This window comes from Solanum verrucosum, unplaced genomic scaffold (genome assembly GCF_900185275.1).
Source record: "Solanum verrucosum unplaced genomic scaffold, falcon-dt-bn FXZP01001168.1, whole genome shotgun sequence".
In the NCBI taxonomy this organism is placed as follows: domain Eukaryota; kingdom Viridiplantae; phylum Streptophyta; class Magnoliopsida; order Solanales; family Solanaceae; genus Solanum; species Solanum verrucosum.
The window spans coordinates 57,241-71,550 of record NW_026019598.1 but is presented as its reverse complement, the minus strand read 5'-3'; positions in this window follow the sequence as shown (position 1 = coordinate 71,550).

Here is a 14,310-nt window from a genome sequence, read left to right as displayed (position 1 = left end):
CTTCTTCCTCCATTTTTTATATTAACCATTGTTGCACAACTCTTCATGCTCTGTTTTTTTTCTATTTTCTACACAACTTCTTCTACCTATAGTTTTTACACACTTTTTGCACAACTGCGCACAACCTTTTCTGCCTCGTGTTTCAATTTTCTGCATAGTTGATCAGCTTCTCTGTTTTTTTACTTTTGCCCAATTTTTATTTCTACCTCTGTTTGGTTTTTAGAAACAGATAAATTCTTTGTTAATGCATCTAAAGGCTTTTCTAATTATTTTTTCTTATATTTTTGCAGCTTTATTGATGTATCTGGATAACACTTGATGAAATTTAAACTACTTTTGGGGTGAGTCGTATACCAAATCTTGTGTTAGATTTACACGTACTATAGAAATAGTTATCATCTTTTCAAAATTTTGAAGATTTTGAAGGTTGAAGTTCAAGCCAAGATGCAAGATTAGAAGATGCACAACCTCATTATTTTGCTACGGATGTCATGCAAAAATTGATATCATAGCTAGCTCTGAATGTTATCTAAATATTTTTTAAAGCAAATGTTGAAACCAACATTAAGGGATGTAAACTGATTTATTGAGCTTAATTAGATCTCTATCTTTCTTGATACATATATTGTGCTTTCTATTGGCACATTCGGTAGCAATTTTATATTTATTGATGAAATGTATAATTTTGTGATATCACGCTCTAGGACCATTGGTGATCAATTAGAGAGCAGGTAGTTGCTTGTTTCTAATGATTAATCTATTGCCAGGTAGTTGTTAGTCTCTAATGATCATCTAGGACCAAGTAATTGCTCATCTCTAATGATCAATCAAGGACCAAGTATTTGCTTGTCTTTAAAGTATAATCTAGGACCATGTATTTGCTAGTGTCTAATATATCTCGGACCAGTTAGTTGTTCGTCGCAAAAAAGGTGTAGCGACCAGAAAATAAATACTTCTCATTAATGTAGAACGTCTATTTGGGATGAGATATATCGTCTCTAAATCTATTATAACGACTAGGTTTTTTACCATCACTATAGATGCTTAACGACCAGATGTTTGTGCCCGTCTTTGCTAAGCTTATGCGACGGAAGCTATTAGGACGGATTGCTACCAACATTTTTCCATCACTATTTCTCAATTGGGATGATATTTGGACCTTTAGTCACCATTTTTCCCTTCCTTAGAGGTTGTTTTTCTTGTAGGGATTTTGATATACTCGCGGAGTAGGGCTGATCATGAGTAACATTTGAGAGTTGTGCTCCAGACTTTGAGAGATCAGTTGCTTTAATGCCAAGTTCTCGAAGTGCAAGTTTTGGTTAGACACAGTAGCATTCTTGGGGCACGTTGTATCCAAGGAGGGTATTATGGTAGATCCGGCAAAGATTGAAGCAATTAGGCTAGGCACACCTCAATTACTGAGATTTTTAGCTTTGTCAAACTACACGCTACTACAGATAGTTTCTGGAGGGTTTCTCTACATTGGCAGTACCTCTGAGCCGGTTGACTCGTGTTGATGTTCCCTTTGTTTGGTCAGAGGAGTGAGGCGAGATTTTTGAGGCTTAAGGAGTTATTGACCGCCACTCCTATATTGACTCTTCCAGTTGAGGGCGAAACATTCATAGTTTTTTGTAACACATCCGACGTTGGTTTTGGTTTTGTATTCTAGATGTGTCTTAGACTATATAGGAGTTTAGTCTTCTTTGTTTGATAGGATCTGTGGTTTCCAGTTTGAGGATGAGGCCTTTGTGGCCCTTAGAGATCGAGTGTTAGTGGTTGATGGTAGTCAGGCTACCTTAGATCCTTATGGAGTGTTGAGATTCATCGGCCGCATGTGTGTTCCAAGAGTTGTGGATTTGATACGATTGATACTTTGTGATTACCATGGTCTAGATACTCTATCATTCTAGGCACATTGAAGATGTATCTTTATTTGAGGCAACATTACTGGTGGAGTGGCATAAGGAGAAATATTGCTGACTACGTTTCCTGTTGCGTGTGCCGCCAGCAGGTAAAGGCCGAGCATTTGAGGCCTGGTGATGAGTTTCATATATTACCCATTCCAGAGTGTAAGGGGGATTGCATTACTATTGATTTTGCGGCTGGCCTATCAAGAACTTCTAGAAGGGTTTATAGCATTTGGGTTATCGTTGATCGACTGACTAAGTAAGCACACTTTCTTCCTGTTCATTATTCATTTAGCGCTGAGAGGTTGGCTCGTATCTACATTCAGGAGGTTCGACTTCATGGGGTGCCAGTTTCTATTAATGGCGAGTCATCGAATAGGTCAGTGATGCTGATTTAGTCTGCCATTTGAACCCTCAATATGACTGAAGGCTCTACATAATTCGGCGAGGCAAGGGATCGTTCCACGAGCGCCGAATGGGTCGACGATCACGACTAATGTCGCCGAATGGGCGTGAACTGGACGGCCTTTAAAAAGGGTTAATGGTTTAAACTTCCAACTCTTTCATTTTCCCTCGTTTTTATTCTTCCTAATCTCGCACCTATTTAATATTTTAAATATTTTTGCATTTCCTAAGTGCTGTACTCGTTGACTTGTTCTCGGAGTTGGAAAACTTTGCCGTCTAGCATTTCAAATTTTGCATTGTTCGGTATAAGAGGTTGGCTTTACGTACCCCATGTTCATTTTTATCGCATTTTGTACTCTTTTGCAGGTGATCTTAGATTAGTGATGTGTGCTGGGCCTCTCTGATAGAATTAGATTCTTTAGATGCCGATTTTAATTTGATAATCTTGCCCGTCTTGTTTAGATTGTCAAATGCCCGTAAATTTGTGCCTTAAAATGAGTTAAATTTTGTGGGGGTGGGCTTGAATGTGGGTTAGATTTGTTGGTTGACGTCTGAGTAGCTCATATTTGTGCTAAATGGCGTAATTGCACAATGATGGAGTGGGACACACCATTCTTAAGGGCAAAAGTCATCAACTGGCCAAATTTGGTAGGAAAAGTCCTAATATCCGGAGCAATGAGTGTTATGGGTCTGGGATTAATTGTACTAGTGCATGCTATAATTTTGTTTTCACAGGTTGCGGGGTTGAGTTCGAGAAGTTGGGTTGAAAATAGGCACGTTGGGTTGTTTAGCGAGCTAGGTCGAGCTCGCCGAACCACTCGGCAGTTTACCTAATGTCCCCATCACGCCTTTAATTCCATGATATACCTGTGGTTTGGCTTTGTAACTTTCGGTGTGAAGCTTGGGTCGCCGAAGCGATTTGGCGGCTCGCTGACCGTTTCGGTGAGTCTGCTTGCAACTGATTTTTAATGATTTTGTTCTAATATTTTCTAACTTTCCCTCGAAGCCTTACAAACATGGCTAGATCGAAAGTTTCTGGGAAAATCATTCCACCCCCAAAAATTAGAGCACTAAATTTCAAAATGAATGAAGAGAGATCGAATCTTCCAAAGAAAGGCAAGCAAGAACACCCATCTAGAGATAAAAGCAAGGGTCTGCCTACTCCCCGAGACACCTATGTTCCTTCATGGGCTCGAGGACTTTTTTCAGCTGTACGGAGATTTTTGGCCGATACACTCGTGGCATCCCCTGATGAGTCTAGTGTTATTGTTCCTTTCACGGTGACTACTGTCATGCCTCCGATATGATTAAGACGGACAGGCACCCGATGTCTAAATTGCCTGGGAGATTCAACTTACAACCTGTACTTACCATACATTTAACTATGATAACTATGAAGCTATGACAAGCTTATATGCCCTGTAGTGATAAAAGACCGACATAGACAGGCCCAAAACTTATGTACAACACTTGGCCGTGGAGGCCACAATTGTTAAGAGACAAGACACAACCAAACTTTATACATTAGTCTACAAAGCCTCTACAAGATAGACAACCTTAGTTCAGGTCGGTAACAAAATAGATGCCAAAGACTCGATTAAGCCCTGAATCAACTTGAAGCTCACCAATAGCAGTTGAGTGTCCTGTGCTCCTACTGGGGAGGTCTACTAGCTGGAGTACCTGTGGCTGCAGCATGAAATGCAGCGTCCCCCGAGAGGGACGTCAGTACGAAGAATGTACTGAATATGTAAAGCAATAACATATGTAAACAAGAGCTCAATTGAAAACAAGTATCAATATGTAACTGCATAGATTAGATTAAAGACCACCCTTGTTGCTGTTGTGGGATCATGTACATTATATTATTTTTTGTAAATTTTCTTTACATTGCGATCTCTGTAAAGCATGTGATACAAATAACCAATTGATCAATGGTAAAAGAGAATGACCCATGCTAGGCATTTTAACCCCTGAGATGCTGTCCTCAAATATATAAATTTGGGATCGACCCATGCTAGGCTTTCGCCCCTAGGCTGCCACCCTTATACACAAATTGGGATCGACCCATGCTAGGTATTTGCCCCTGGGCTTCCACCCTTACACATATACCGCTTCATATAGTTTCTTTGATCTTTGAGATTGTTATTTTGGTGGTCATAATTATTTTTGAGCATCAGAACTGTGGATTAGTAGTAGGAAACATGTGAATATGCAATTAGGGCAATAACAATAACACAAGATGGAAATGTAACACTAATGAATTACATAAGAGCTAAAATGACACAATGGACCTCATTTGATTGACAGGAGGAATCACAAAGCTACTGCTGAAATTACCTTTTTCTCATACCAATACTTGGAAAAGTAAAGATGCACATATATTGAAGCAATTCGACACACTAAGGAGAGGGGAACTATTGTTAGCTGTGTTTGGGATTGTACACTGCCACTAAGTGTCTTTTACTTGAAAGAGCACTTAGGAAGCTCACTTGTTGGTAGTGACACAAGCAGAGTTCATGCCAAATAATATAGAATCGAATTGCCTTACATACCTTGCTGTACCACTCAGATAGTACAACGAATTAACCTCCTTCCTTTCCGATTACTAATCTACAATGAAATAAGTAACACAACTAATATTAGTAGCTAACCAACAGATTGGGCTACTTAAACTTGGCAAACAGTAATCAGGCAGCAAACCCATACTTATCAAACCGATGGTAAGCATTCCACCCCTTCTCCTTTAATAACGTCATATACAATACGACCTTCTAATAAGGTCCCCTGAAACTCCTCGGGCTTTATAACATATGCAAAATAGTATATAAAGGGGTTGCTGGCAGCAAGCTCATGCAACGCCCAATTAGATGGTACGTTACTGCACCCTTTACCGTTTTATCCTTTAACAAGTTCTCATGACTTCTGCACATGCCTCCTTATGTTACTATACACAAATCAGTTTCTAAGCATCAGAATGTGGCAGTAGCAATATGAACTCACGGTTTCCGACCACTGTCCCTTGAGCATCCAACTAACATTACATTTAAAATGCTCAAATGGGCTAACAATTGAGTTAAAGGGGACTCCCCTCCATGGCTGTCCCAACATGCACAATCAACCAGAACATTCCCCAATCTCACACCATGTAAAAGGAACAATTCTCAGCTCATTAACACATACCAAATCCCCAAACCGATTCAAGCACAAAAGAGGGATGAAAAAATTAACATATGGTAGTAGCCTTACCTTAAGGTGAAATCAGTTCCTCCTCTTGAATTTCTTAAGAGGGGAGATGTTACACCAACTTGTACTTGAAAAATAAAGGGTTTTCTTAGATTTTTAATGGTGAACTTGCAGGCCAGCACTTTGGAGCTTCTAGGGTTTCTTTTTGGGTGTAAATTGCTGTAGAATAAGTGAGAGATATATGAAATGAATTTCATTCTCTTAAGGGTCCTTTATGGATGTTTTTACATTAAGAAAAATGTAGAAATATTTAGTCCCTCACTTTAAGTAAGCATGTACATCACTCCCTTAATTTCTGCCACAAGTTCTTTAAGTAGCTGCATCACCTAGTTGCCCTTTTCTTTTAAATTGCAGTCCAGATATTTCCTAAGTAGGTGCATCACCTACTTACCACTTATTTAAGTAGGTCAGGAGTTAATCTACCATTAAGAACCTATGTCATCCTTTCTACGTAAGCTACACATGTACGTGAGTAACTTAATTACGTAAGATATCCGAATCAATAGATTAAGCAAGTAGGTTGATTACTATGACAGATTATACTTTACTTACTCTATTTAGCCTCAAGCCTCTTTCGAATATTGTCAAATCTATTTCAAACCCTCACTACTCACATAGAACTAGTATATGCAAAATATGGGATGTTGCAACTACGAGCACTGATGCCCAAATCTAGACCGATGCACAGGACACATATGGATCAACTAAGTAGACAGGATCCCTTCTTTACCTCCCTCTCTGTCTTTCTTTATTTTAAATTTTGGATATCATTGAATTATTTGCATTTGAGGACAGATACTTTTATTTGTGGTGGGGTGAGGCCCACCTTTGTGTGCTTTTGTGACAGATGTTTAGATCGTGTATTTGGGTTGTGAGCCATAGCGTTGTTTTATACACTGGTTTCTGTGGATGTTTGAGCTTGTGACTCCTTTTACTTTAATTATAAATGATTTTGAACCCTTCCAAATTTTTCGCCCACTCTTGTCTGTACTTGAATGTGGTTGTTCTTTAGCAAATTTGAGTCTCAATTTTGACCAATATCGATGACTCAAATAGTGCTCATAATCGAACAAACATGAATGTTCGGCTGCGAGGCCAATTGAAGTTATATAGACAATATGTGAACTCTTTGCATCTCATTGTTACTAGCCAATTATTGAATTGAGTCTGTTGTGATGAGTGTTGCACACTAGCGAATGTGTGGAGTCTTATTTGACTTTGGTGTCAATGTCTTGTGTGATGAGCTTACCATGAACCATGCATGATGACACCTAGAATTTACCTCGTTGGTTCGGTTGTCTAAGTAAAGCTATCTCTTGATATGAGCTTACGCAATTTCGAAGAGTGTGAGCCAATTTGATATATACCTCTTTTGTGGCCTACCTTGTAAGTGTATGTGAATCTCTTTTGAACACCCCTTGAGCCTTATCTTTCTATGAAGAAACTTGATGAAAACATGACCTCTCTTAATCCACTGCCTATAATCATCTTGATTTGTGGTTGATTGAATAGCCAAAAAAGCCTAAGTTGGGGTGGTGAAAAGAAAAGGGAAAGTCAAGACGTGCAAGGAAAGTCTCCTTTAAAACCCACGATGTTGAGAAAAATGGAACCCCTCCATACAAAAAAAAAGAGAGATAAAATAGAAGAAAAGAATGAAAAAGAAAAAGTCGTGGAATAAAGTACAAAAGAAATGGGGTTCGAATAATCCATGGAAAGTGAATAATGGGATGACTTATGAGCACTAAAGAAAATGATGAAAGGAGAGGAAAGGAAGTGTTATGAGCACCACATTTCATGAGGATAAAAGTCACTGAGCCGAAATGACCATACCTTTGCACTCAACGCCCTTTATTGTGTGTGAATATGGAATCATTCTTTGTGTGAGGGCATTTGAACACATTAGTTGAGCTTGAACTTGCATTTGAAGCAAGTATTGTGAGCTTGAGAATCTTTGATAATGGTGTGTCACAAGTAGAGTCTTTGAGTATACAATTGATTCGTGTATGAGTAAGTTGACTCTTGTTATGTACATCCATGATCGAGTCTTCTGTAGCACTGTTTGAGATATCCTTTCTGAACTGCTAAACTTGAGTTTTACTTGAGGACAAGCAAAAGTTTAAGTTGGGGGTGTTTATGAGTCCACAATTTGGACTCATTTAGGGCTATATTTTGATTGAATTAGTGTCCTCAAATGCATATTTTGTCTCAATATATGATGTAAATCCTTGAGTTTCAGTTATTTGGAGTTAGAGACAAAGCATGGACACTAAGGAGCAAAAATGAACAAGGCAGCTGAAAAGAACGAAGAATAGAAGGATTGAGGATCGCCTAATGCATTGGGCGAGTCGTCGAATGGCCTTAACCTCACCCAAAGATCCAATGTGTTGAGCCTGAAGGAAAAGATCAAGTCTGCGAAGAAACGGAGTCGACGCATCGCCGAGCAGTTCTGTGAAGCAGTTCCCTATCGCCCAATGAATCAAACGCGAAGATGCTGAAGGCAAAAGCTAAAAGGCAATGAACCAGACCAAAGGGCGGATCACCGAGTGTATCGGCGATCCCGACTAACTGCACCGAGTGATCTTTTGCAGCACAAATTTTTGAAAACTATAAATACTCATTTAATTATGTAGCTTAGTATCAAGTTGTAAAGAATTATTACTGAGACTTAGAATATTTTCAATTTTTAGTTCTTAGAGTTTTTGGGGGACATTGTTCTTGAGCTTGAAAGTTTTGAAGGTTTTCAACTATAAGAAATTGGAAGTGGGTATCCACAAATCTTCATCCTAGACGTGTTTAAAGACATTTTCTATCATATCGACTTAATGGAAACACTTGTTGGTATTGATTTCTATCTCTTTTTGATGTCTAGCTAACACCCCAATTCATGGGGTGTGATTTTATGAATATAGGCTAAATTTCATGTTGGGTATTGCTTATTGTTAGTCTATTTGCTATTTAAGTGTTATTTCATTTAGTAGTTGTGTTTGAACTTAATGGGATTGTAGTTGCAAATACGATTTCATCTTAGTATTTTTGGCTTGCTCGAGAGAGATGTTTTAAAACTAAGACTCTAAATTGATAGCCGGTGGTTATTGGGTCATCGTGGATTCAACTCGAGAGAGTGAATCCTAGGGCTTCTCCCATACATTCAGCTCGAGAGAGTGAATGGGATAAGGCGGAGGCTGCGCTTAAATGCTGCAACTCAGTGTTCGAGAGAAACTGAGTTGATTCGGGGTAAGTTGCTTAAGAGAGAATTTACTCCCACTAAAGTGTAACCTAGTTACAAATATTCAGTGATTTACTATTAATAGCATTTACCCAATAGTATATTTTATCTCATATTTCTATCACATCCCAAGAATCCCGTCTCCCTATCTCGTATCTTTATATTTTCTCTATTTTTGTCATTAGTTGAATATTAATCCACATTGATAATTGGCATTCGTGTCAACCCTTTAGATTTAGTATGTTTTTTATTCGTTAATGTTTATAGCTATGATTGATTAGAACTTGATTTTACTTTTCTATTAATTCTTGCAACCACTCTCTTGGGACTCGACCCCAACCCATTCGGTTGGGTTATATTACTGTTGTACAATCATAGACAATTGAATTGGAAGTTGTGTCTTGATTACGCAAACATCAACCCCACCAAGCGGTTCAAACTCCAATGCCCAAAAGCAAAACTGCTTTTATGCTCTTCGATCCTGAGATGACAAAGAGAGCTCCCTGGATGTGGTGACCTATATGTTGCGAGTCTTTTCTATTGTTGTTTATACCTTGTTACATCCCGGTGCCCCTTTGTATTTTGTGACACCTCTTTTGGATATGAAGTTTTAAGTACTCCCCGAGGTTTTATTAGAACCTTTTTTGGTTTCTACCCCGGTTGGTGACTTGGTAGTGGAAAAAAGAGTCTACAGAAGTTGTCCTATTTCCTTGTCTCACAAAGTTACCTTGGTGGATTTAGTAGAGTTAGACATGCTTGATTTTGATGTAATTTTGGGTATGGATTGGTTGCATGCATGTTCTGCCTCTATAAATTGTAGGACCCGGGTGGTCAAATTTAAATTTCCAAATGAGCCAATTTTAGAGTGGAAAGGGGGAAATTCTATTCGTAGAGGTCAATTTGTTTCTTGTCTCAAAGCTAGGAAAATGATCTCCAAGGGCTGCATTTACCATATTGTTAGGGTGATGGATGTTGAGTCCGAAGTCCCTTCGCTAGAGTCGGTCCCCGCAGTGAGTGAGTTTCTGAACGTCTTTCTCAATGACTTGCCCAGCATTCTTCCCAAGCGAGAAATAGATTTTGGCATTGATCTTTTGCCGGATACACAATCCATCTCCATTCCTTCTTATAGAATGGCTTCAGGTGAGTATAAAGAGTTAAAGGAGCAACTAAAGGATTTGCTAGACAAGAAAAGGGTTTTATTCAATCGAGTATCTCTCATTGGGGTGCTCCGGTGTTGTTTGTAAAAAAGAAGGATGGGTTCCTTAGAATGTCTATTGACTACCGCCAATTGAACAAGGTAACCATAAAGAATGAATATCCTCTTTCGTTCGAGCTAAATCAACTTAGGGTGACAGGGAGTGATATACCCAAAATGGATTTCTCAACTAGGTATGGCACTATGAGTTCCTTTTGATGTCATTTGGCCTAACTAATGCCCCGGCAGCATTCATGGATCTAATGAATTGGGTGTTTAGACACTACCTTGATATGTTTGTGATTGTATTCATCGATGATATTTTGATCTACTCAAGGAGTGAGGGTGAACACATGGACCATTTGAGGATTTTATTGCAAGTCCTTAAAGACCACCAATTATATGCGAAGTTTAGCAAATGTGAGTTTTGGTTTATGTCTGTAGCATTCCTTCGCCAAATTGTATCTAGAAAGGGTACTAAGGTAGATCCCAAGAAAACAGATGTGGTCAAGAGTTGGCCTAGACCTCTAGATCCTTCAGATATTAGAAGTTTTTTGGGTTTGGCCGGTTATTATAGGAGGTTTGTTGAGCATTTTTCCTCCATTGCTTCTCTGTTGAAGACTTTGACTCAAAATAAAGCTAGGTTTGTGTGGTCGGAGGCTTGTGAGAAAAACTTCCAAGAGTTTAAAGGTAGACTTACCTCCACAACGGTGTTGACCTTACCGGAAGGTACCAATGGGTTTGTTGTTTATGAACATAAGAAATGTTGAGTTTCATGCATATTGGGTTGTAAGATACAGTTTGTCACGCCTCAGATCTGATTAAGACGGACAGGCACCCGATGTCTAAATGGCCCGGGAGAACCAACTTAAAACCTGTACTTACCATACATTTAGCTATGATAACTATGAAGCTATGACAAGCTTATATGCCCTGTAGTGATAAAAGACCGACATAGACAGGCCCAAAACTTATATATAACACTCGGCCGTGGAGGCCACAATTGTTAAGAGACAAGACACAACCAAACTTTATACATTAGTCTACAAAGCCTCTACAAGATAGACAACCTTAGTTTAGGTCGGGACAAGGCCCCGCCTTACCCTTAACTACTATACGATAACAAAATAGATGCCAAAGACTCGATTAAGCCCCGAATCAATTTGGAGCTCACCAATAGCAGCTGAGTGTCTTGTGCTCCTTCTGGGGAGGTCTACTAGCTGGAGTACTTGTGGCTGCAGCATGAAATGCAGCGTCCCCCGAGAGGGACGTCAGTACGAAGAATGTACTGAATATGTAAGGCAATAACATATGTAAACAAGAGCTCAATTGAAATCAAGTATCAATATGTAACTGCATAGATTAGATTAAAGACCACCCTTGTTGCTGTTGTGGGATCATGTACATTATATTCTTTTTTGTATATTTTCTTTACATTGCGATCTCTGTAAAGCATGTGATACAAATAACCAACTGATCAGTGGTAAAAGAGGATGACCCATGCTAGGCATTTTAACCCCTGAGATGCTGTCCTCAAATATATAAATTTGGGATCGACCCATTCTAGGCTTTCGCCCCTAGGCTGCCACCCTTATACACAAATTGGGATCGACCCATGCTAGGCTTTTGCTCCTGGGCTGCCACCCTTACACATATACCGCTTCATATAGTTTCTTTAATCTTTGAGATTGTTATTTTGGTGGTCATAATTATTTTTGAGCATCAGAACTGTGGATCAGTAGTAGGAAACATATGAATATGCACTTAGGGCAATAACAATAACACAAGAAGGAAACGTAACACTAATGAATTACATAAGAGCTCAAATGACACAATGGACCTCATTTGATTGACAGGAGGAATCACAAAGCTACTGCTGAAATTACCCTTTTCTCATACCTATACTTGGAAAAGGAAAGATGCACATATATTGAAGCAATTCGACACACTAAGGAGAGGGGAACTATTGTTAGCTGTGTTTGGGATTGTACGCTGCCACTAAGTGTCTTTTACTTGAAAGAGCACTTAGGAAGCTCACTTGTTGGTAGTGACACAAGCAGAGTTCATGCCAAATAATATAGAATCGAATAGCCTTACATACCTTGCTGTACCACTCAGATAGTACAACGAATTAACCTCTTTCCTTTCCGATTATTAATCTACAATGAAATAAGTAACACAACTAATATTAGTAGCTAACCAATAGATTGGGCTACTTAGACTTGGCAAACAGTAATCAGGCAGCAAACCCATACTTATCAAACCGACGGTATACATTCCACCCCTTCTCCTTTAATAACGTCATATACAATACGACCTTCTAATAAGGTCCCCTGAAACTCCTCGGGCTTAATAACATATGCAAAACAATATATAAAGGGGTTGCAGGCAGCAAGCTCATGCAACGCCAAATTAGATGGTACGTTACTGCACCCTTTATCGTTTTATCCTTTAACAAGTTCTCATGACTTCTGCACATGCCTCCTTATGTTACTATACACAAATAAGTTTCTAAACATCAGAATGTGGCAGTAGCAATATGAACTCACGATTTCCGACCACTGTCCCTTGAGCATTCAACTAACATTACATTTAAAATGCTCAAATGGGCTAACAATTGAGTTAAAGGGGACTCCCATCCATGGCTGTCCCAACATGCACAATTAACCAGAACATTCCCCAATCTCACACCATGTAAAAGTAACAATTCTCAGCTCATTAACACATACCAAATCCCCTAACCAATTCAAGCACAAAAGAGGGATGAAAAAATTAACATATGGCAGTAGCCTTACCTTAAGGTGAAATCAGTTCCTCCTCTTGAATTTCTTAAGATGGGAGATGTTACACCAACTTGTACTTGAAAAATAAAGGGTTTTTTCAGATTTTTAATGGTGAACTTGCAGGCCAGCACTTTGGAGCTTCTAGGGTTTCTTTTTGGGAGTAAATTGTTGTAGAACAAGTGAGAGATATATGAAATGAATTTCCTTCTCTTAAGGGTGCTTTATGAACGTTTTTCATTAAGAAAACTGTAGAAATATCTAGTCCCTCACTTTAAGTAAGCAGGTACATCACTCTTTTAATTTCTGCCACAAGATCTTTAAGTAGCTGCATCACCTAGTTGCCCTTTTCTTTTAAATGCAGTCCAGATATTTCCTAAGTAGGTGCATCACCTACTTACCACTTATTTAAGTAGGTCAGTAGTTAATCTACCATTAAGAACCTATGTCATCCTTTCTACGTAAGCTACACATGTACGTGAGTAACTTAATTACTTAAGATATCCGAATCAGTAGCTTAAGCAAGTAGGTTGATTACTATGACAAATTATACTTTACTTACTCTATTTAGCCTCAAGCCTCTTTCGAATATTGTCAAACCTATTTCAAATCCTCACTACTCACATAGAACTAGTATATGCAAAATATGGGACGTTACACAGTTCCTACTCTCTTGTATTGCATTGATTATGTTTTAAGATGAAGTTGTTGTTTCCTCCTTTGAATTGTGCAATACTTTGATGTTTCATTCATAATGGGCTGCTAGTTTTTGAGTATTTTAATCCGTAAGGTGTCTAGATCACCATTCAATGATGAATGTTCCCAAAGGGGAGATAATGTAACATTCCGGAAAATTGTAGACTAAACTAGTATCTAACCTAAAACTAAATAGGCTAAGTTAAAGCTTGATTTTAGAATTAGAGCCTTAAAGATACCTTAAAATTTATGGTTTGGTGTGCGGAGATCAAGGCCTAAACCCCTAGGACCAACCTTGAGTCCTTGGGGAACCCTTAGGGCTGCCAGGCAGTGACCCACGAAAGGCTTCCACGCCATGTGGATCAACCCACGCCCCGAAAAGGGGCAGCGTGGGCGAAGCCCTTTTGGAATCTGCCTAAGGCAGTAGCCACGAGCAGGACCCACGTCTTGTGGATGGGTCCATACCACGTGGATGGGTCCACGCCACGTGGCCTGCATTCGTAGGTCAAGACCCCTAAAAACAAGTCATTGAAAGGAAACACGTTTGACCAGAACGGGCTGTGGTCCCACCCACGGTCTATGGGTCCCCAATCGTGGATCAACCTTGTAACTGCTTTTTGGCAATAGAGTCTAGGGGTTCCTTGGTAATTTCCTTATTAATTAATGGGTATGTGGTGTCATTTTAAGCTTATTTTAAAGTACTATATAAGTATTTTTCCCACCTAAAATAACCCATCTAAAGTCATATTCATAAATCCCCAAAACCAAATCAAAACGTTCCCAATATTTCTCTCTCTAAAACCTCCATTGAAGAAGAAGAAGAAGTCAAGGTCTAGGGCTCAAGAACTCATCTTTTCT